The following is a 22,650-nucleotide window of genomic DNA, read 5'->3' on the forward strand; positions in this document are numbered from 1 at the left end:
TTGCCTCAGCTTACTGCCGCGATAGCAAATGCATGCCGAGATGAACCTTGAGACACATGATAGCATAGGCAAACAATGTCTCACAGAGAAAGGCGCTTAGCTCATTTCTGTCATATCTCAGAGGCTACGAAGACGCGAATCGCTCAAGGACAACTCTTGTGATAAGTCCCGCCCATCGTCCGAGTCTTTTAAATGCTATTTTTTCGTAGGGTGTCGTGGATCCGTGATAGCCTAGTAGACTGAGGCGTCCCATTTTTTTGATAAGGTGCGGGCAATAGGTGATCGGGAGTTCGATACCCGGCGATGGGAGTTAATTTTTAATGGTTGTATTGAATGTTTTAGACCAATCATCAAAAAATAATTAATACTAGATGATAAATGTACGAACATTTTCTCGTGAGTTAATATGTTAAACAAAAATACTGGAATATACCTCCTTCATATAATCAGCCACATGTTTCCCCAAATTAATGACGTTATTTTCTTTTTTTCAATAAAGTTTATTTGCATTCAACGTTCGTAAGTTAAGCAAGATGTACCTATTGATACAAATAGAAAGACATGAAAATAGTATGTCTAACATTTCAGTTGTTTTTTTTTTTTTTTTTTTTTTTTTTATTTTTTGTTTTTTTGTCTTTTCAATAAAACAAATTGCCTTGGACTAGAATCAGTGTATCTCTGAAGACAAAAGCTAAGTTTTTTGATACAGAAATACTAATATATTCATCCGTTATATAATCAGGGAGATGTTGACCCAAATATTGATGTATATTTTCTCTGTTCGCCCAAATTAATGATGGTATTTTCTTTTTTCAAAAATAAATAAAGCAATGACATGAAAGTAGTATAGTGCACATCGAACATTTCAGTTACATCTATTTGAATGAAAAAATGGCAACTTAGGAGGCACATAGGTCACTTATGATGCGTATTCGGGCATATGTGTAGAGTAAAAATATCATACTTTACGCCGAAAAAGCGAAACTGAAAGTTAAATGCGTTAACTTCCGAAAACCATGTATAATCCAACGAAAATAAATAATTGGTAAATAACAGCTTTCTTGTATGCAAAGAAAAAAAAATTAAAAATGTTAAAAAAGAGATGTTGACACAAAATTACATAGCCCCTTCAATTCTGAAGATACTGCAAACGAACTGTACCTTAAAATTTTCATATCCCAGAAGCTAAAGTTCCCATGACGAATATTGCTATCGCTAGCGATTGCAAAAACCAACTTGTTCTTTTTTCTTTCTGAAAGTCCTATTTGCACTGTTTGAAGTAAGTACATTACTATTATATAAGACTGTCAGTCTCGGTTCATTTCTACCCGTCATCCTGATATGACGCATGGTTGGAAGCTAAAAAATCAGTACCTTTCCCAAAGTAACCAAAGATCAGACGAACTGAGGTGTGTTTTTTCATTCAACTATTTTGACGCATGGTTCGCAAAGAAGTTAAAAAATCATTACCCTTCCGATTTAACTCATCATCAATGTGAAAGAGCCAAATTTCACTGAACGATCTAGAATTTTTTTTACATTCAACCATCCTGACGCATGGTTAGCAAAAAAGTTAAAAAATCATCACTCTTCCGATTTAACTGAATGTGAAATAGCCGAATTTTACTAAACTATTGGTGAACATGTTTATCATTTAACCATCTTGACGCTTGATTGCCAAAAAGCTACAAAATGATCAACCTCTCCATTTAACTCCATGTAAAATACCCAAATTTTATCAAATGATCTGGGAACCTCTTTTATCATTCAATCATCTTGACGCGTGGTTGGTAAATATGTTAAAACATCATAACCCTCCCCATATAACTCAAATGTACAAATAAAATACCCAATTTTGTCAGACAATCTGGGAACCTTTTTTATCATTCAACCATCTTGACTCGTGGTTGAAAAATAGGCTGAAAAATCAGTACTTTCTCCTTTAAACTCAATGTAAAGCAGCCGAATTTTACAAGAGGATCTGGGAATCTGGTTGCGACGCGATTCGAATTCGGAGACGCTCCAGATGCGTTTGGAGTGGCGTTGCCCTGCTGTTGTTGGGGAAGTTCGAGCAGCGTGACTTCGACTCGCGTGTATGCGGGCGCGGCGCGGGCGGAACAAGTTCCATAAGGCGAATTAATCAAAAACTTAATGTCTTCGCCAGAGCCAACTTTGATAGATTGGCTTCGATTCGGTTTCGGATGCGACGCGACGTGAGGCATCCGCCTCGTTGCCGTCCGAGACGTATCTTCCATCCAAGGCAAAAACCTCGTAACTTCCTTCGACAAAATGATCTGATAAAGCCTCGATAAACGAGCAAATTCGAAACCAATTCCAATAAAAAAGGGCTTCAACCTGAAAGCGCAAAGCCCGAAAGCAGGGTGTCTAGCATCAGGAAAAACCGGAAAAACTGGAAAATATCAGGAATTTTGGCCGATCAGGTAGAAATCATGAAAATATCAGGAAAATCGGACGTTTTATTAGGAATTTTTCTTACGCGAATCTCCTCAGCGGAAAAAGTCGTACTGCTTTTTGCCTACCGTGCCAGGAGTCGAGAAAAATCAGGAATTTTCAAAATGAAAAAAATCAGGAAAAATCAGGAGAATATCAGGATTTTTCAAAATTAAAAAAAATACTAGACACCCTGCAAAGTGCAAAATAAAAACTTATCTACCCAAGTAACATTTTTTGACAGAAAAATCGCGGTAATTTGAAATGAAGTTGCAACTTCTCACGATTATTTTTCGGCGATAAAATTGCTGAGATCGTCAACATCTGACCGATTATCTTGTCGCAATTTAATCTTTGTGAAATCGCGTTTGATAAAATCGAAATTTTGTCTCAATTTATCACTATTTTTTGGTAGATGATATTGCGATGATTCACCCTTCGAGAAAATCGCGATTTCATTGCCCGTCAATTCGATGAAATTGAAATTCATCGAAATTTTTCATCTTGTTCTCTGTCTTTATGGTTATTGATTAGCAAAAGAAAAAATAAGATACGTCCGAACGCCTAGTGTCTACGTACAGTATTCAAGGAGGTATCGTCTATCGAAATCCTTGGAGTATGACGTCATCCCTTACAATAATGCATACATTTACCATGATTCCGTTTGCAAACGTTTGCAACGGAACTTCACTGGAAAAAAAATACATTGGATCTAGGGTCCAGACTCTTGAAAACATTGACAAGAAGAAATACTCTTGATTCAATCGGATTTTTGCCTGAATCAAAACGAAATCCACTTAAATTAAGAGGCTTGGTTCTTGATTTAAGCTATAGATTCTGATTGAATCAAGAGTACTTTTTCTTGTCGATGTTTTTAAGAGTCTGAACTCTAGATCCAATGTGTTTTTTTTCCAGTGCACTTGTATTAAGCTACGATAAAAAACACCTAGAGTGATTTTGGTTGAAGCCGTCTATTTGATGTCTCTATAAAATAAGCTTCGAACATCAGTCCCTTATTGTGCAATCGAATTTGGCAACTGCGGGAATCTCGTGTTGTCAGTTACTTCCAAACGATGCGTGAATAGGATGCCATGTTATCCTCTCCCTGAGCATGTCACTCGCAGCCTCCGCTCCGATTGTTTCTCGCCGTGATTCCTTCGCTAGGTATACAGAAAGCGATAAATGCTAGTCAATAAACGCTTTCTCGTTGAATCGTCATCGATTGCTCCACAAAAAAAAGTCTATCGTTCAAGCAACAAGGATGACAAAATAATATTTTCGAGCGTTAAACTGAAGAAGTGAGAAGTAGTAGGTACTAGACTGTCTAAATGTATTGCATGATATTACGCTCCCGGTGGGGTCTAGTCAACTTTACGATACGTCCCACTTATGCGATATATCGATCGTTAACTCTACTGAGCGATAATTCTCCAAATTGATAGCCCAAAAGTGCAAATCGCCCCGTTTGCGCTTGTAGGCTGCACCGGTTTTCCGCGTCATTCACCTTCGGAAAAATGTATTCGAAAGTCAAAACTCGTTCATGGTTTATTTGACCCATCGTTACATTTTCACTACGGAACGAACCTAGGGAGCCATCCATAAATTACTTCCCCCGTTTTTTCAATTTTTCGACCACTCCCTCCCTCCCCGTAATCAACCGTCATCCACTGCTAGACCCCCCGAAAAATTACGTCATCCTTTGCGCACCCCCCCCCCCCCTTTGGAGGAAAACGCAGAAAATCGATAAAAATCAGGAGATACAGTTTGCAGTGTTAAGAATATGATTAATTAATTGTATTGAGTATTTAGTGTAATTATGTTGTATTCTCCCCCCCCCCCCCTTTTGGAGGGAAAAAGCAGAAAATCGATTAAAATCAAGCAAGATTCAGGAATGCTTCCGTCACCTTTGGCTTGACCCTCCGTCCCTCCCCGTCACCCACCGTTATCCACCGATAGACCCCCCCCCCTCCTCTTACTCGGGTGACGTATTTATGGACGGCCCTTAAGAATAAATGATATGCTTTCAAATGAGAGTGAGGTTGATGAGTTAATAGTATTCCTAAAAGCTGAAACCATTTTGATTCTTTATCCAATTTTTGGAGGCACTAACAGATCCAGGAATAAACGAGTGTACTTTAGTGGTCGTGAAAAATAATTACGAGCCTCGTGGTCCGTGCATGTCGCCCGTTTTGAAGGAGCCGCAAAATAACTTCTTTTAATTACAAACTCCTTTTATCTTTTTAATTATCTGTTCCACGTCAGAGGCCCACCCTTCTTAATTTTCCTCGAAATGGCCTAGTAGCTCGCTATGCGACCGACCGCGTATAATAACGCTATTTGGACGTATTTCTGCCGAACGGAACTATGTGTATTAGGACATGAGCCCCGAAACCCATAAGATTACATGCATAACAGGGCTCACGTCATAACGCACGTAGTTCCGTTCGGCAGAAATGCGTCCATTTAAAGCGAGGTTCCGCGAGAGAATACACATAAATAAACAACCAAGTTAAAAATTGAAAACTGGGAAAACCGCTCAGCGACGGCAAAGATAATCTCGGTGTGATAGCATTCTTTACCAACGCACCGAGATGAAGCCAATTAACGTTTTGATGTAGGAGGTCTCCCTTTAGATGCCCATAAGCTTTTATGGAATTACTTTCCACAAACGCAACCGAGAACAGAGAATTTTTTGTGATCCTTAACGATGCTTTTCAAAATCGTTTTCTAGAAGAGAAGAATTCCAATAACTGTAAGAATTTTCGAAGGATATAACTATTAACGACACATGGTTTATCAGCTTCCTCATACAGAGAGTAATTTTTATGGATCAGCCAGAAAGTGTAGCTCCTCATCACAAAATGTAGTCCAGTTGATCTATCGATCGAGATCATCAAATAGACTATATTTTGCAATAGGCAACTATAATTTCTGGCTAGATCTTAAAAACACTTATGTGCTAAGGGAAACTAACTGGTGGTACATACGTTGTTCTTAAACTGAGCCCGAAATTGTAGCTCCTAATGGATCACTAGACAAGGCAACTCCGAACCAAGATATTCCTTACTTCTTGACGCGTGAATTCAAACCTTCCATAATGGTCTATTTGATTCTTTCGCACTAAATGTCACCATGACAGTCTCTGCGATACAAAAATCTGGCAACCTCAATCTTGATGCTTTGGTGCAGCTTTAGCAAGTTGGTTAGCTTGAACGACACAGGGTGGGAAATGAATAGTTCTCGATTGCGAGGTCTGAATAAAACCGTTGTGGTGCGCGATTGGATTCGCGTATAGAGTTTGCGTTTTTCACGGCCGGGCAATTCATATTTCCCGGGACCAGTGAAAAATTAAAACACTAATATCATAGTAAGGAGGTAATTTCAGTTATTTGCATACGGGAATCGTGTTCTGCGTGAAAACTGGATAAGGAACATGTGTCAGAATGCTTAAATTTATATCTTGTCCAGTGGTCCATTGTTAGGTACTCACACATGTTCCTTCGACAATAAATTTGAATGAAAGTTCGAATAATTATAACTCCAAGTCAAAAATCGAGTAAACATTTCGATGAGAAAAATTCTAGAAAGAAGAACCCTCTGTCCTCTGTGGTGCATTACGCGCCTCGTGCCGCACCTTAAGGAACGCCTTCAATCACTTGGATATGCTACAAAACATCCTAAGAGTTAAAATAGTTGCTCACTCCAAAAATGTATGTCTCTTTCCTTAAATTTCGGTTCTGGAACTTGTCTAGTGGTCCATTGTTACTCACACATGTTCTTCCGACGATAGCTTTGGATGAAAGTTCGAATAATTATATCTCTAAGTCAAAAACCGAGCAAATATTTCGATGAGAAAAATGTTAAAAAGAAGAAACCTCTGCCCGCTATGGTGCATTACGCGCCTCGTGTCGCATCTTAAGAAACGCCCTCAATTAGTTGGACATGCTACAAAACATCCTGAGAGTTAAAATAGTTGCTCACTCCAAAAATGTATGTTTCTTTCTTTAAATTTCGGTTTAGTAACTTGCACCAGAATGCTTAAATTCAGATATTGTCCAGTGGTCCATTGTTACTCACACATGTTCCTCCGACAATAAATTTGGATAAAAGATTGAATAATTATATCTCTACGTCAAAAATCGGTTAAACATTTCGATGAGAAAAGTTCTAAAAAGAAGAAACCTCTGTCCTCTATGGTGCGTTATGCGACTCGTGCCGCGCCTTGAGAAACGCCTTCAATTAGTTGGATATGCTACAAAACATCCTAGGAGTTAAAATAGTTGCTCACTCCAAAAGTGTATGTTTCTTTCTTTAAATTTCGGTGTAGTAACTTGCACCAGAATGCTTAAATGGAGAATTTACATGCAATTTTTTTATTGCTTCACCTGAAAATGCTTTAAGAGCTGATTTCACAGTATTTTTCATAATTTATTTCTGATATGGGAAAAACTATAAAAATAGATTTAAAAGTGAGAAAATGCACTGTCTAGTGACGTCATCTGGAGGCATTTCCCATTTACACATACGTATTTGAGCAGATTAGATCATTATGTCATATATTCTCCAATAATTGTTCAATTCATGAACCAAGGGTATCCTCGTGTTCAGTTCACTCAGTAGTTGCCATTTAGCACGAAATTCATCAAATTTCAGACACCTGCAAATCCTCTATTCAGACCTTGTCTAATGGTCCATTGCAAAATGCAGTCCAAATCGTTCTCCGAAGTGCTGAAGTTCCACTTAAACCTCCCAAAGGCACAATGTGAACCATCGACCCTCGAAAGGAACATTACCTGTCTGCAGGAAAATCTACGAGTGCGGCCTTTCGAAAACAATCATCGTTTTCCTCACGGGTCCCCGGGCTCGGGCGAAAATCCCTCGGCCGGGACCGCGCAGGAGCCAGAGGGCGGCCCTAATTGGACGTATTTCTATCAAACGGAACCATGTGCAGTATGACTTGAGCCCTGTTACGCACATGTTATCTTATGGGTCTCAGGGCTCATGTCTTAATGCACATAGTTCCGTTTGGCAGAAATACGTCCAATTAATCCCGGGCGTTAATTAACTATTCGCCGATCTCGCGAGATATTTGCGGAACGGCCCATTGTGCAAAGAAAGCGGGCGCCGCGCCCTCCCGAGGGGCGCAGGGAGGGGGCAGGGGGCAGGGGGGGGCGTAAGAGCGAGCTCATCGTGACAAATTGAATTTTCTGCAGCGGAGCGCCGAACCCAAAATTGACGCCCGCGCAGAATTAGCCAATTCATTTCCTCAAGTCAAATTGTTAATTCGGCCCGATTTTTCATCTCGCCCGCCCGCTCCTCCGCCGGGTTAAGTAAGAACGCCGTATGAGCCCTCTGACGTTGCCAAATTTCCTTCGACAAATCACGAATTTTAGGAAAAATTTGTGAATATTTTTCTTCCGATTTTTCGGAGAATTTCGTTCGTAATTTGATCTAAAACTTGTAAAAATTTTAAGGAGAAATGTTCATAATTTTCTCAAAAAATAGATAATTTCTGAGAGGAGATTTGGCAACGCCTGAAGATTCATACGGGGTTCTTCCTTAGGACGACTGCGCTCCTCCCCCGGTTTTTATTTCCTTCGCGCGCTCCGCTGGCTCCTCGCGTTTCGCGAATTTATCTCCGCGGTGCATTGCGCCCGGGCTGTCAGCCAGCCAGGACGTTGCCAGATTTCGCGATTCTATTTGAGCTTTATATTGGGGATTGTGAATTGAGTTGGCGGTTTGGCAACGCCGCCGAGCGTTGGGCGTAAATGGGCAGGCGGAACTAATTGGTAAACCGGACTGCTGGGGTTGCCGCTCGGGAACGGAAATTCGGAGACTTTACAACTTCCGGGAACCGATTAAGAATATCGGAGCTTATTGAATTCTCCGGAGCCTTTGAAATCGACGGAACTCTGACTTTTTTCCGGACTTTCTCCGGAACCTTGAACTTTCTCGGATTTTTTCGCAAAGCTTTGAAACTAATGATAAAGGTCGCGATTGCTAGAGTTGCCATTGGAGGGAAGTATTAATCGGAACTCATCGAATTCTTTGGAGCTTTTGAAATCGACGGAACTTTGACTTTTTCCGGCTTTTCTCCGGAATCGTGAACTTTCTCGGATTTTTTCACAAAGCCTTTGGAATTCGCTTCGAAACGAATGATGGAGATCGCGATTGCTAGTGTTGCCTTGAATTCGAGAAAAATATTTATCGGGACTTATTGAATTCTCTGGAGCTTTTGCCGGATTTTCTCCGGAACCTTGAACTTTCTCGGATTTTCTCACAAAGCTTTTGGAATTTGCTTTGAAACTAACGATGAAAGCCGCGAATGCTGGAGTTTCCTTTGGAAAAAAGTATTATTATGTTCCCACGGAACTAATTACGAATGTGTCGAAAGTCACGAAATTCTCCTGAGCTCTTAAAATTCCCAATATCCTGACTTGTTCCCTAGACTTTCTCTATCTATGTAATTATACACATTTTTTCTATGAAAAAAAGTGGACGTTAAGTTCTTATACGAAATGGACCGCATTTACCAGAGAAGAACCAAGCCACATCAGCTGTTGCCAAATTTAACCGGAAATTTTAATTTTGTACAAGAAAACGTTTGTGCGGAGGCCTTTGAAATATTTCAAGAATTCGCTTTGTACTTTGCAAAAAAGTCACTGACATTTGCACAAAATCCGCACATCCGTTTTCATGTACAAAATCAAATAGTCCAATTCAAGTTGGCAATAGCTAATGCTCGCAATCAGTATGAGTAGTAGCTAATGTGGCTTGGTTTCTTTCTGCTAACCGCGGTCCAAATGGACGTATTTCTACCAAACAGAACTATGTGCATCAAGACATGAGTCCTGAGACCAACTGGAAAAAAACACATTGGATCTAGAGTCCAAACTCTTAAAAACATCGACAAGAAAAAGCACTCTTGATTCAATCAGAATCTAGCTTAAATCAAGAACCAAGTCTCTTAATTTAAGTGGATGTCGTTTTGATTCAAGCAAACATCCGATTGAATCAAGAGTATTTTTTCTTGTCGATATTTTTAAGAGTCTGGACTCTAGATCCAAGGTGTTTTTTTTTCCCCAGTGCATAAGAATATATGCATAACAGGGCTCACGTCATAATGCACATAGTTCCGTTTCGCAGAAATACGTCCACATAGAGATACGTTCTTACGTCAGAGGAGTGATGATACATCTCCTTTGCATAGAAATCCAATTGCAGAAGAAGAATGGGGAGAAATCTAGGTTTGTACGTTGCAACGGTGGAATCGTGGAGGATTTGCCAGGCGGTGATAGTTGCGATCCTGCTCGTGAATTAGACGGATCGCTTTCAAATGGTATCTCTCCTCGACGGAGCAGAGCGTTTTGCGTGTTTGTGCAAGCGGAGCTCTCGCTGCCTCATTTCCGAAGAATCGAGCTCGGACAGCTCACACGAAAGTTCAATAATTTTTCCGCTCCCTGGAGCAAACATCAAGAAGAAGGAATAGAGATCGGGCATGCACTTACCCGTCGCGTTGTTGTCAAATTGAACTAGATCGCTGTCCTCGTAGTATGGGATCTTGTAAAAAGTGAAAGTACTCGTAAATGTCAAAGAAAAAAACTCTTTGATATACTATTATAATGTCCAAGTTACACCGGAAAAAGGCTTTTGGATCCAGAGTCTAGATTCTTGAACATTTTGACAAGAAAAAATACTATTGACTCGATCGGATTTTTGCTTGAATCGGAAGGAAATCCGCTTAAATTAAGAGGTTTGGCTCTCGGTTTAAGCCAAAATCCGATCGAATCAAGAGTATTTTTCCTTGTCGAATGTTTAAGATTCTGGACCCTCGATCCAAGAGAGCTTTTTATCACTCATTTGCTGTACTAAATTTCAAGCAAAATATCTTTGTAATCTTCGACACAAGTTCAAGTTGTGAATAGCATTACTGTGCATATTATTCATAATTTAACACAATTTTGATTCCAGATTTGTTTAACGTTAATTTTACGTAATTTTTTTTTTCGAACAGAAAGAAACCGGGTCTTGCCTAACTCTGAGAAGCAAAGCTAGAAATTGGACGGAGTTAAACAGAAAGGAACCAAGCCACATCGGGATCGAACCGAGAAAAAGAGGTTTAAAGTTTGGCTCCTGCATAAGACTCAATGTAAAAGATAAATTTCAAGTTCAATTTCTGCAAAAGTTGCTCCAACAAAAACTTTGAATTTTTGGCGATAGATAGTAGAGCAATGGTTGAGTTCAAAACCACTCATAACTCAATTTTTTCCAAAATGTGGGTTGGTTCCTTTCTGCTTAACTCAGTCCAATTAAAACATTTACTGAGTTCAGACGAGAATTATCAGAGAATGGAATATGCATTATCACACACACCAACACGGACGGTTTATTTTTTTTTATGTGACTCAGTTCGTAGAAAGATGTTCGTATCCAAAAATATGAAACTTTTCAATCCTTTAGTGGTAATGCACGAACGTTTCAAACCCCTCAGAGTCGGGCACTTCTCCAAACAAACGGAACTCGTGCCTGTTTTTTCAATGTGAAATGAACAAATTAGGAAAATGGGAGAAAATAATTAAATCCGCGTGATGCAAAGAACCACATTCCTGCACTGAAACGGTGTTTTTATTCGTTCTAAGTTGGGTTTTAGAGACAAAATAATTTCAAGAGCCGATGTGCGGGCATGTCCTCTGTATAATCCGCAAGAGGATAACGGTGCCTCCACTTTCGTTGCGGATTGTCCCATCCCATCTTAGCGAATTGGAAGAAACTTTTTCTTTAAAACGTCTCTCTTCTGACGTAAGGGCGTATCTCGATTCCCGCATGAACCCCAGAAAGCATGGATTTATAGGTAATACAAGGCTCACGTGGAATTTGAGATACGTCCTTACGTTAGAAGGACGACGGAAAGCGCAGGTTGGACTGAGGAAAGTTTCTGGATTTGGTCGAAGATAGCCAGCTTCAGGCTTTAGCGTAATATAGCGTATGGCGTAATGGAGATGTTGCATGTGTGAGGAATTTGCGATTTGACTATTGATTCTAATGTGAAAATTCGCGAGAAACACGATGGCGCCACTAGTTTTCTCTGAAATCAACTCCCAAGCTCAAAAAAAGCTCTCAAGTTGAGGCCAAAATGGAGGGGATATCCCACACTATCCTGAGAGTCCACCTCCACATCAAGACAAGCTCTCCATGCAAAGATAGGGAGCGAATACATTAGCAAGGTTGCCGTGTTTTCAGTTTCGGAGTCCCCAAATAAAGTGGCAGCCCTGTCAATGTATTTGCCCCCTATCTTTGCATGGAGAGTTTGTCTTGATGTAGCGGTGGACTCTCAGGATAGCGCGGGATATCCCCTCCATTTTGAACCGATTTCTGCGAAAATTGATCGTAGATGGAGCCTTTACTTCTTTCGTTTATTTATTTTATTTCTGTAGAATGGTGTGGATAAATATTAAAACTCACGTAGGCATGTGCTTCGCAAAATCAGAAAAAATCGCACAGCAGAGGAAATTGGAATACATTTTCTAAGTCTATCGTATAATTAACCATCTGATCATGGACCAGTGTAATATTAGCAAAATAAAGGTTACGTCGCTAGCCAAAGTGCTAAACCACGTTTCTCCGTTTACGACGTTGCAGACTTCCTGACATACTTAATTTTTTTAATTCGAAAACTTTTCTTCTCAATCTGGCAGAATATTCCTTAGAAATTTAATGCTATACAGTTGACTTGTTTCTCTCCGTAAAAATGAAATAGAAGCTGAGATTTTGAAACACAGCAATGGAGATTCGTTCGCACTTTAGCCAGCAGTATTTGTAACTGTGCACTGAAGCGTAACCAAACTGGCAGAGTCCATAAAAAAGTGTTTCAACGAAGATCTGACAACCGAAAGCTATAGCCTCATTGATTCGCTGTTTAGCTGTTTCAGGCAACTTGCACGACCATCCAATCCGTAGAACTAGATTTCACGAATCAATCGCTTGGTTTTGACAACTTCAAGATTGCCCGTCTCCGTTCAATCCCCGCCTCTCTCCATCTCCCTACATCCGAGCAATTTTTTGCCTTATTTTTTTTATTCACAATGAACTCGATGTACAATGAAACTGTATTCTTCACTCGTTGGTTCAAGCAAAGAGACGTTCCATTTGTGTTACACAATATCATCCTAGTCCATGATAGATAAAATTGATTAGAAAGAGGAGACTAACCCACGAGGTATACCCGTCTGGTCACTATGTGGCCAAACCCGTAAGAATAGTTCACGTTTTTCATAACTTAAATTTATGAGACCAACTTTATTTCAGTTGGAACATTTGAACTGATGGGACTTGTTTTCATGTTTTTATTTATTCATTTGCATACCGAATAAACTGATGCACACATGTTTTGATGAAAAGTTGGCCATTTGCCTCAATTCAAGCTTTCCTGTGGGACCCATCCTGTGCCCCATGATTGTATCGGTTAATTTCCCCCTCCATAGCAAACATCCCCGTACAAAAACGAAATACCAAAATGTTGAAACTAACGAGGTATTGGAATTTATTGTCAGTCCTGGCTATGCATATTGTTCTCTATTCAAACCGCGACGCGACGGTGACCTGGCGAAGCTATTCAACGCGGATAAAAAATGTCGTATGAACATTCAAATATTGTCAAATTTTACCAAATGAAATATTTATTTCACAGAAAAGCTATGAATATTTTTCCTTGAAACTTGCAGATAATGTATCTTTAATGGGTCTGTTCCAAAAACTTATTTGGCGTGGACTCAACAAGTCTTCTTTTGCTCTGGCAAAAGGTAGCAACGTACCCAGTGCGAAAAATGAAATTTTCTGGAAAACGGAAGAAAAAATACAAATTTTGCAGTAAATTCATATTTCATCAGAAGAGATTTGACAACAACCGAAGGCTCATAAGTCGTTTTCCCCAAGCGAGCATAGCGATTGGATGCGCCCCCAACGAAACGATCTTAAACAATAATGCAGCCGACTACGACTTTGAAAAAAATTCCTTCTATCATTGATGTCGTCAAAACCTGTTTTCGTGAATAGTAAGTCTACTTTTCGCCGTAGCAAGAATTTGCAGCATATCTAGAGCGAATAAAATCTCTTAGAAAAGCCAAGGGACAATAGGACGTATTTATGCTGAAAGGAACTAGAAACGGGTGGAAAATACGGGGTGTGCTTGTAAAAGCTGCTTAAGAAATTATGTGAAAGTGGGTGTGATTTCTTAAACCAAAATGGAAAAGTGGGAATTGAGATGAAATCAAGAGGAACGAAGCAAGCAACTCATGAGTCATGGGCATGCGACAAGAGCGTCTTGGACAGGGCTCATGAGTCAAAGATCCCCGAACGTCGTCAGTGGCGTTGCGTGAATTGCGATGTATCGATTTTTATGCCATTTAAATCTATGGTAAAGAATCGATTATTAAGGTGTTCGCAGCGACCACCCTGTTTATCGATCCTTTTCCATAGGTTTAAATGGCATAACAATCGATACATCGCAAGGCACGCCACGCCACTGACCGTCGTCTCCGGTCCTGTTCGTCTACGCTGACGTCGCTGACGTCACTGGTGCTTTATAATTTCCATTCATTCCATTAATCCGTGCAGAGCTTGCAAACATTTCAAAATCATGAGTTGGAAAACGCTGACTCCGCGAGTTTAAATATTAGAGCCTAACACAGAGCGAACTGCGCACTGGCGCCTACAAACCTAACAGGATACTTCACGCGTTGCGCAATGCGTGAAGTATCCCTGTTAGGTTTGTAGGCGCCTATGCGCGTGTCACGCTGGTCGCCCGCCGCGCCGCAGAGTGCTACGGCGTTTCAAGCAACTATTTCGCGACATAGGTGTTGCACAGTATCATACGAGATTGAAGGCGCTCCAACGTATCAAGAATGACAAGCTTCCGTTAAGGGTACATAGCTTTCTTTTCAAAATAAATCAAGATACTACAACTTGAGAGATTTTGTAGAGCCTGAGAGTGGATTCCAGAGGAAACCAGTGGCACCATCGTGTTTCTCGCGAACTTTTACATAGGAATCATTAGTCAAATCGCAAATTCCTCACTCATGCAACATCTCCATTGACGCCAAAATTCTCAATTATATATTTGTTTCCGTTTGGCCAACTAAACAAACAAAAAACGAGCAAACCCTCATTCTTCCAAGACATTACACATTTCATCCAAAAACGTCGTGAGCAAATGTTGTTTGTACTTACACGTTGACCAATTAACTTTGGGTCTCAATAATTGGTAAGTGGACCAAAACTCCCCTGCCGAAAAAACGCGTGGACTTAAACTACTGGATGAAACAAGTTCTCGGAAAAAATCCTTGACGAAATGTCCTATAACCGTTGTCAGGGAATTTCACCAAAATGTGTCAGAAAAATCAGGGAAATGTCAGGGAATTCCGTTTTCTAAATCCTGTGGCAACCTTGATATATACGTCCAATAGATGAAAAATTTGCAAAAAAAATCCATATTTTATGAAAAAAAAAAAAATATTTGACAACATTCAAATGTTCATACGTCGTTTTTCCCCAGCGAAGCGTTGTCAGGGAATTTCACCAAAATGTGCCAGAAAAATCAGAGAAATGTCAGGGAATTCCATTTTCTCAATCCCGTGGCAACCTTGATAAATACGTCCAATGTATGACAAATTTGCAAAAAAATCCATATATTATATGAACAAAAAAAATATTTGACAACATTCAAATGTTCATACGTCGTTTTTTCCCAGCGAAACAGAGCGGATCCCCGCAACGAAACGAAGCGTAAAAAAACGCAGCCGGCTGTGAAAAAAGCTCCTTGTATCATTGATGTCGTCACAACCAACGTGAAAAGGGCGCGCGACGGTGGCTATTTAAGCGAAGAATTTACGACTCATCGGACAAAGGGCTACTTTGTGTTGCCTTTATCCGCTCAAAACAATGACGTAAATCGTCCGGATTCCGCGCTGAAATCTGCCGGATCTCCAACCGGAACTTTTCTCCATCCGGGTGAAATTATAGTTATTAGGGTCGATGTGACAACACCGGGGACCATTGTGGGAGAGATGATGTTTGATTTACTGTTGCTCGACTGTAAAAATGTATCGATTTTACATTAGCTCGTAATTCGACCGTTTACGAAACGACGGGATGTTATGTAAGCTCCCTGGTTTATGAGGCAGGGTCGACACAATGCCCCTAAGGAGGGTCACACGGCCGCGCCAAGGAAAACCTCGTATGAACGATCGGAAGTTGTCAAATTTTTTTACTAATAAATCAGTGGAAACTTGTCTGTCTGAGCACTGGAAAAAAAAGTACATTGGATCTAGAGTCCAGACTCTTGAAAACATTGACAAGAAAATATATTCTTGATTCAATCGGATTTTTGTTTGAATCAAAACGAAATCCGCTTAAATTAAGAGGCTTGGTTCTTGATTTAAGCTAGATTCTGATTAAATCTGGAGTACTTTTTCTTGTCGATGTTTACAAGAGTCTGGACTCTAGATCCAATGTGGTTTTCTTTCCAGTGCAATGGACCATTAGACAAGTCTTAGGGCTGAATAAAAGCATTCTGGTGAAAGTCACTAAACCGAAATTTAAAGAAAAATTAATGAAAGATTAAAGAAATTAGATCCAATGTGTTTTCTTTTTCCAGTGAGAGTTCAGTTAAGTTGAGGGTAAATTTTCAGATTTGCGGTTCATTGTTAGATTGCCTTTCATCGAAAACTGTCAAAATCGGAGAAAATTATGTTTCATTTTAGAATAGAGTTTTTTTTTTTTTTTTGGAGTCATGAGTGCGCATGTTTTATTTCTCAATCATTTTTTTTTTCCAAAATTTAATTTCATCATTTTATATCGCAATTTGTGTTTGGTTCGAAAAGTGCCCAACTCCAAAGTTTGAAAAGTTCATATCGTACGATTAAAGGGCTAGACAGTCTTATAGTTTTGGTTGCAGGGCTCTTTTTGGGGACGGAATAAGTCATCACACCCCTAAAAATTCACTGAGAATCTTTGGCTGAATTAGGTTCTTTTCAGTTCATTTCAGTTTTTTTTTCTTCTTTTTTTGTGGTCAAGTACCTCAGTCGAAACTTGTGGGTAAGCGCAAATCCTGTCTTTCTCCAAATTTTTTGTGTCAATCGCAGAAACGATTAGCACTTGAAATCCGCTTAGCTCGACATTTTCTTCGGTTCTTTGACATTCCGTCTCAACAAAGATTTTTTTTTTATTTCAAAATTTCAACTTTTTTCTGATTATTTCGTCCGCAATTTTGTCTAATGTATAAGGAAATTTTGAGAAAACCATTCAAAAAAATTCGTCAACTTAAAGATTATTCCAAGAAAAATGTGGCAACATTTATGTGCCCAAACGGCGTTCTTCTCAATCACGGTAGCGCAGTCACAGGGAACGGGCAAACAGTAGCGAAGCGTGCATCATCAGCTATCGATATTTACCCATTTGAAGTAATGGTAAAGAATCGATTTTCGAGGTATACCCCGATAATCGATTCTTTTCCGTAGGTTCAAATGGCAAATCGATCGATTCATCGCAAAGCTCGACACCCTAGCGGGACGGGGACCGGGCAAACCAATCAAACCTGTCTTTTATGAGCTTTCAGGTTGTCAAGCTGATAAGGTTCATTTCTTACGGGCTCTGTGGGACGAAAAATGAGGTGGACTTTCTTGGAGCTACCGAGATAAGAGGGAATATTTTTGTCGTGGAATGTTCGTGATTGTTGCTTTCCTCGGAGGAATTGAATTTGCCCTCGCCCGAGTCAAAATTCGGACGGTTGTTGGTGACAGTTACACGAGCGTGACTTTCTTTAAGTGTTCAGAATTGGCGGTACAACTAGAGAAATACGTACCTCAGTTCGCAACGTCGAAGACTTCCGGTAAAATTGGACTTGCGAGCGAAAATACCAATTTTCAATCATACCTAGTATAACTCGTCGTCTCCCGAAGAAGAAACGTAACTTCATTCCAAGGTTGCTAAATTTACTCAAACAATTCAATTTTTCACGAGAATAAATGAGCAATATTTTCGTTGAAAATTTGTTTGATTTTTGCATGAGATCAAGACACAAAATTGGTGAAATTTTCAGTTTAAAATTCTCCAAATTTTCCTTGTAAAAACGCAAATTGCGTGGAAAAAGCTGGCAACGTTGAAATGTAGTCACGTTCATTCGTGAAAGAAAAGACGAACTGACTCGGGCCTCCTAGATCCGAGTTTTGTCTTTCGAATCGAAAAACGAAGGAAGGGAAGAAGAAGAGAAAGCACAGAAGGAATAAGAAAAAAATAATACTAATAAAGAGAAGAGAGGGAGGAAAAAAGAGGAGGAGAAAGACGAAGTTAAAGAGTTATTCTTCTAACTCTTTTTCTCTCCCCTCTTCTATTTCCTTTGTTTTCCGTTTACCCCCTCCCTTCTTCCTTTTCTTCTTGTGCTCTTTCTCTCGATTATTTACCATCACTGAAACAAAAAGAATCTTAAATCTACCTCCAAGAAATATTTTTTCTTAAATCAAGAATTTTGCTGCTTGATATAAACTACTTTTTTGCTTAACCCAAGCATTACTTTGCTTGTATATATGAGGACTTGTATGTAACAATGGCGGATGTGAAAAATTACCTTTTCGAAACAAGTTCAAAAAACTGTTTTGGCATCGAGAAAATTTTGAGAAAATACCTGAGATGTGATCTTCGAGATCTGTACATTATGTCAGAGCCGAACATATTAGATTTTTGCGTGACTAAAACAGTTTCTTAGGCGTGTTTTGGAAAGGTAATTTTTTACATCCGCCATTGTCACATATAAGGCCTCATATATAGAAAAAAGCTTAAATCAAGATGAAAAAAATTCTTCGCGGCAAATTCAAGAATCACCATGCTTGAGCAAAGCACATTTTTTTTTTTTCAGTGGATAGCTCCAAATGAGGAAATATCGATAATCGATCATTCACGCCTCGCGTTCGCCACGGATTCGGTCGGAAAGGCCTGAAACTTGGCAGACTCGAGGTTACAGACGCAGTGAATCAAGGCCTGGAGCGGCTCAATTCGTGTCAATGAAGTATTCAGCGATTGGAATTTTAAATATTTAATAACATTAACCGGAGAGGCCGAACCGGGGGTCGGAGCGGAATCGGGGTGAGTTCCGGATATTGAGCCTCTCTGAGCCGGTTACACTCCGGGGGGGGGGGGGGGGGGGGGGGGGGGGGTTAATCGGTCCGAAGTCAAGACTCGAGGGTCGCACTATGGTCCCAATTCACTTTTCAGTGATCAAAAATCATAGCGGCTCTCCGTTTGAGTATAAATACATTTAAGATATGTTTTCCTCATGATTTTGATGCGCTGAATCCGAATTTGACCTCCGCTTTTCCCTAAAAAATCATTTGCAAAAGTTACCGTCATTTTTTCACATAAATCACAAACTGCCATACGATTGGCTTGTTATACTTGCTTAGATTGGATGAAAACTATGCGTTCATTGCACATACATGTACAGTTCATGCAAAATTAAGGATGTTTTAATTTTTTGACACCCCCCCCATTTTTTTTTTTTTTTTTTTTTTTTTTTTTTTTTTTAAAGGATAACTAAACTGAAAAAAATGAAATAGATCTAAAATTCATTTGTATTTTAAAAATGTCGAAATAATGCTTCAGAGAAGACTTTTCTTTATGTTGATTTGCCGGGAAACGCAAATCGGGTACATAACAATGTTGAAGAGCGGGGGGGGGTGCAATATTGTCACGTTAAGGAAAATTCAATCAACAATGAATAAATATTCGGGGAGTAAGGAATTTTACATCAATAGGTACTTTCTAGGATGGAAAAGAGCATTTTTAAAGATAAAACTGCGGAACGGAAAACTTTTCAAAAAATCTCAAAAAGTAGGGGGAACCAAATTTTTTTCGAAACGGTCAACCTCAAAAAGATTCATAGAAGCTACATAATGGCGTCTCTGTAGATGCAAAATTGCTTAGCACGTCTTAAGGCTGCAATTACAGGTGTTTTTCAGGGCAAAAAATTAAGTTTTACTGGGGCAAACACGTAGTCACGTAAAAATTTCAAATTTGGTCGAAAAAGCAGGCGGAAGCAATTATTTTTGGTTCGGTTGCCTTCCTAAGGATCTGTAGAAACGACTTAAAAGTGTCTCTGGAGGTGCCAAATGTCTCAGAATATTTTTCGAGGGGCTTTCCAGGGTTGTAATACAGTATTTTGAAGGAAACACGCAGGTACGAAAAAGATTCAAAATTCGTTCAAAAAGCAAGAAGAACCAACAATTTTTGGTTTAAAATCCTTCTTAAGGATTCATAGAGACTACTTAAGCACGTTTTTGGAGGTGTCGCATGTCTCAAAAAAGTTTAAGACGACTGCAGATTGATCGATGGCTAAACTTGCATAAATACCGTTATTTTATCCACCGACTTAGAGACCTAATAAATTCGATTTCTCGAGAAAAAGCAAACCAAAGCACGAAATATTTCTACTGTAGCTTCCCAAGGATGTGTAGAAGCTCCCTAAAGGTGTCTCATTAGGTGACCTTTGGTGACTTTTTTTTAAAATGAAAGTACGTGGGAAAAATCGGCATTTTTTCATGAAAAATAGGTACCCAACTTCTACCTTGTGTAGAATGTATCAGAATGCCTCGGAGAAAAATTATAATTAGTGCGTTACAATCCTCTTAGAGTCCTCTACAAAATGGTATAAGCAAGAATTCTGAGAGACCATTTCATGATTCAGGAGAGGCTCCGAACGCTTTGTTAGAAATAGCCACTTCACGGGTCAGAAAATACATATCCGACTATTCGCACAGTTTGTGACACTTTCAAAGTGACTAGAAATTTTTTTGAGGTATACTACGTGTAGTTTATGACCCGTAGATACTATATTTATCAATTTTGACTCGAAAAAAAAATGTCGTCCAATTTCATAAATATCGATTTTTGAGCGCTCCCGAGCGGATTGGGACCATAGTGGGTCGGTCGGAGTTAGGAGGCTGGCTTGATCCAGACCGCAAGGACAACTTCACGACGAGGAAATAAGTTGTTAATGGAAGGGCGTTGCGAAGTTTGGCATTGATGAATAAATTAGCTTCCTCTCCGGTGGAGCTCTGCCAAAAGCTGGCTTTTAATTAAAAATGAAGGGTACGAAAAAGTAGACTATTTGATTAATATTGAACCTTGTCGATGAAAGAATGAATACATTTTTTAATGGCTTAAAATGAATTTCTGTTACAATAATTGACGATAATGTGGGCGTTTTCATTACATTAAAAAGTAATCGGGAACTATAAGGATTTTAAGGATAGATTTAGCAAGGGCCCCATCGATAGAGGTTGCATTCGTTCCTAAATCATTAATTTTGACCTCAACATTAAGATTTAAAAGCTTAGAAGCCAGTGTTTCCCTAAACTCAAAAGTGTAAATGTTGATCTTTCTGAAAAGGGTACTAGGAACATGATTTTCAAGCTAATAATTATGCAAGAACGGAATTAAAATTTACGGTTGATTTGAAGCTTGGAATGAGTAATTTATACATGATAACGTATTTTTCCCAGATGATCAAATTTACGAGGGTCGCTTTCTATCGATCATGAGCATCATCACATCTAATTATACTTACTATTTAGTTAGAAAATGAGATTTTTGTCAAATTTAATCCGTCTGACCGGAAAGGTTTGTGAATTCCCACCCCTGCGCCACAAAGGAAGGATATAATATTTACCCAACATCTATCAAGCTCTTTGCTGACGGCATAAAACTGAGTCGCCTTAAATTTTCAAGGTAGGCAAAATGATCCAACCAAGAGCGCGAATAGTGGTATCATTAGCTTCTCGTTGATATCCATACGATAAATGGAACTGCCTTTTATAGGGTAATCTACATCAAAAGTGAGCACTCATTTGTTTTCTATAAATGAAAAAAAACTCACTAATCAAGTACGGCATAATGAATTCATGCATAGTTTAGCTTCTCCTCGAGCTTAAATAAGATCTGCCCAAAAACTAAGCATTATCGCATACAAGTATTAGCGGAGATTTATCGTTCGAGGAATTTTACGTAATATGCCTTACGTGCATCTCAAATTACAATTGCTCGTTTTTCGAAGTAAGCCTTTGAAATATAATTGTCTCATAATCAAGGAAAAAAGTTTGAAAACTTTCATCTACACTCCTGACAGATGCTGTATTGCATAAAAAATAGGTTTGGTTATCCATACCTATTTCCCTGTGATGAGTCCAGCAATGTTATCACTGTGTGCACTTGATTGTTAAAATTAATATTATTCCATTCCCATATCCAAGATCGATGGAGCCAATTGAATCATAGGTCGAGTCAAATTAGACTTCAGCTTCGAGGCAATTAAAATAAATCAGAGTCAATGAGAACCAATTAGTTTCATTTGGAGTCAATCAGAGTTACATGAACTGAAATATAGTTAACTTTAACCTGAAAGTAGAGTAAAAGTTGGCTAGATCATACAGGGTGTCCCAAAAGTCCCTTCCACCCCCTCTAAAATTTTATCCAATTGATATTTTGAAACGAAACTTTGGGGATGTTCATCGATCAATGTTGGCTAATTTTGGGGCCCCCCAAAATTTTCGGGCCCCCCCGTGGGGAGGGGCTGCGGACCCCAACTTTTTTTTATCAAATAGCAACCCCTATCTTGTGATACCTCATTCGAAAGAGCATAAAAAACTAAGAATTTTGGCGCAAACCGCAGATCAATATCTTAATTTTTGACCGAGTTATGATAGGTCAAAGGTCAAATTTGACCTATTTTCAAAAAATCATAACTCCGGTTCAAATTATCGTAATGAAAAAAAATAAAACGGGAAAATTTACCAAATTGTAAGCACGTTTAAGTAAAAATCACAGAAGTTACTTCAAACTAATTTTAAGGGGGGTTTCGGACCCCCAAATACGTCAATTCAAAGGTCATTAAATTTTCCCGCGAAATAAGCCAATTTCCCCCAGATTTGCCTCCACATTAGTTCAGGAAGGTCAAAATCAGTTCAACATTACGTTGGCAAGTCCCCAAATTTCAGGAAAAGTTGAAAAAAAAATTTAAACGGTCAAAGTTAATCACCTTAAATTTCGTTTTTTTAAACTTTTCCTGAAATTTGGGGACTTGCCAACGTAATGTTGAACTGATTTTGACCTTCCTGAACTAATGTGGAGGCAAATCTGGGGGAAATTGGCTTATTT

General features: G+C 39.2%; 1 protein-coding gene across 3 annotated transcripts in view; it reads left to right on the forward strand.

Annotated features, from left to right (window-relative positions):
* Nucleotides 1–22,650, forward strand: part of dcma (decima) — a 331,402-nt gene that overhangs the window by 155,031 nt on the left and 153,721 nt on the right. The gene's annotated exons all lie outside the window — the stretch shown is intronic.

The sequence above is a fragment of the Bemisia tabaci genome, chromosome 8 (genome assembly GCF_918797505.1).
Source record: "Bemisia tabaci chromosome 8, PGI_BMITA_v3".
NCBI lineage: Eukaryota > Metazoa > Arthropoda > Insecta > Hemiptera > Aleyrodidae > Bemisia > Bemisia tabaci.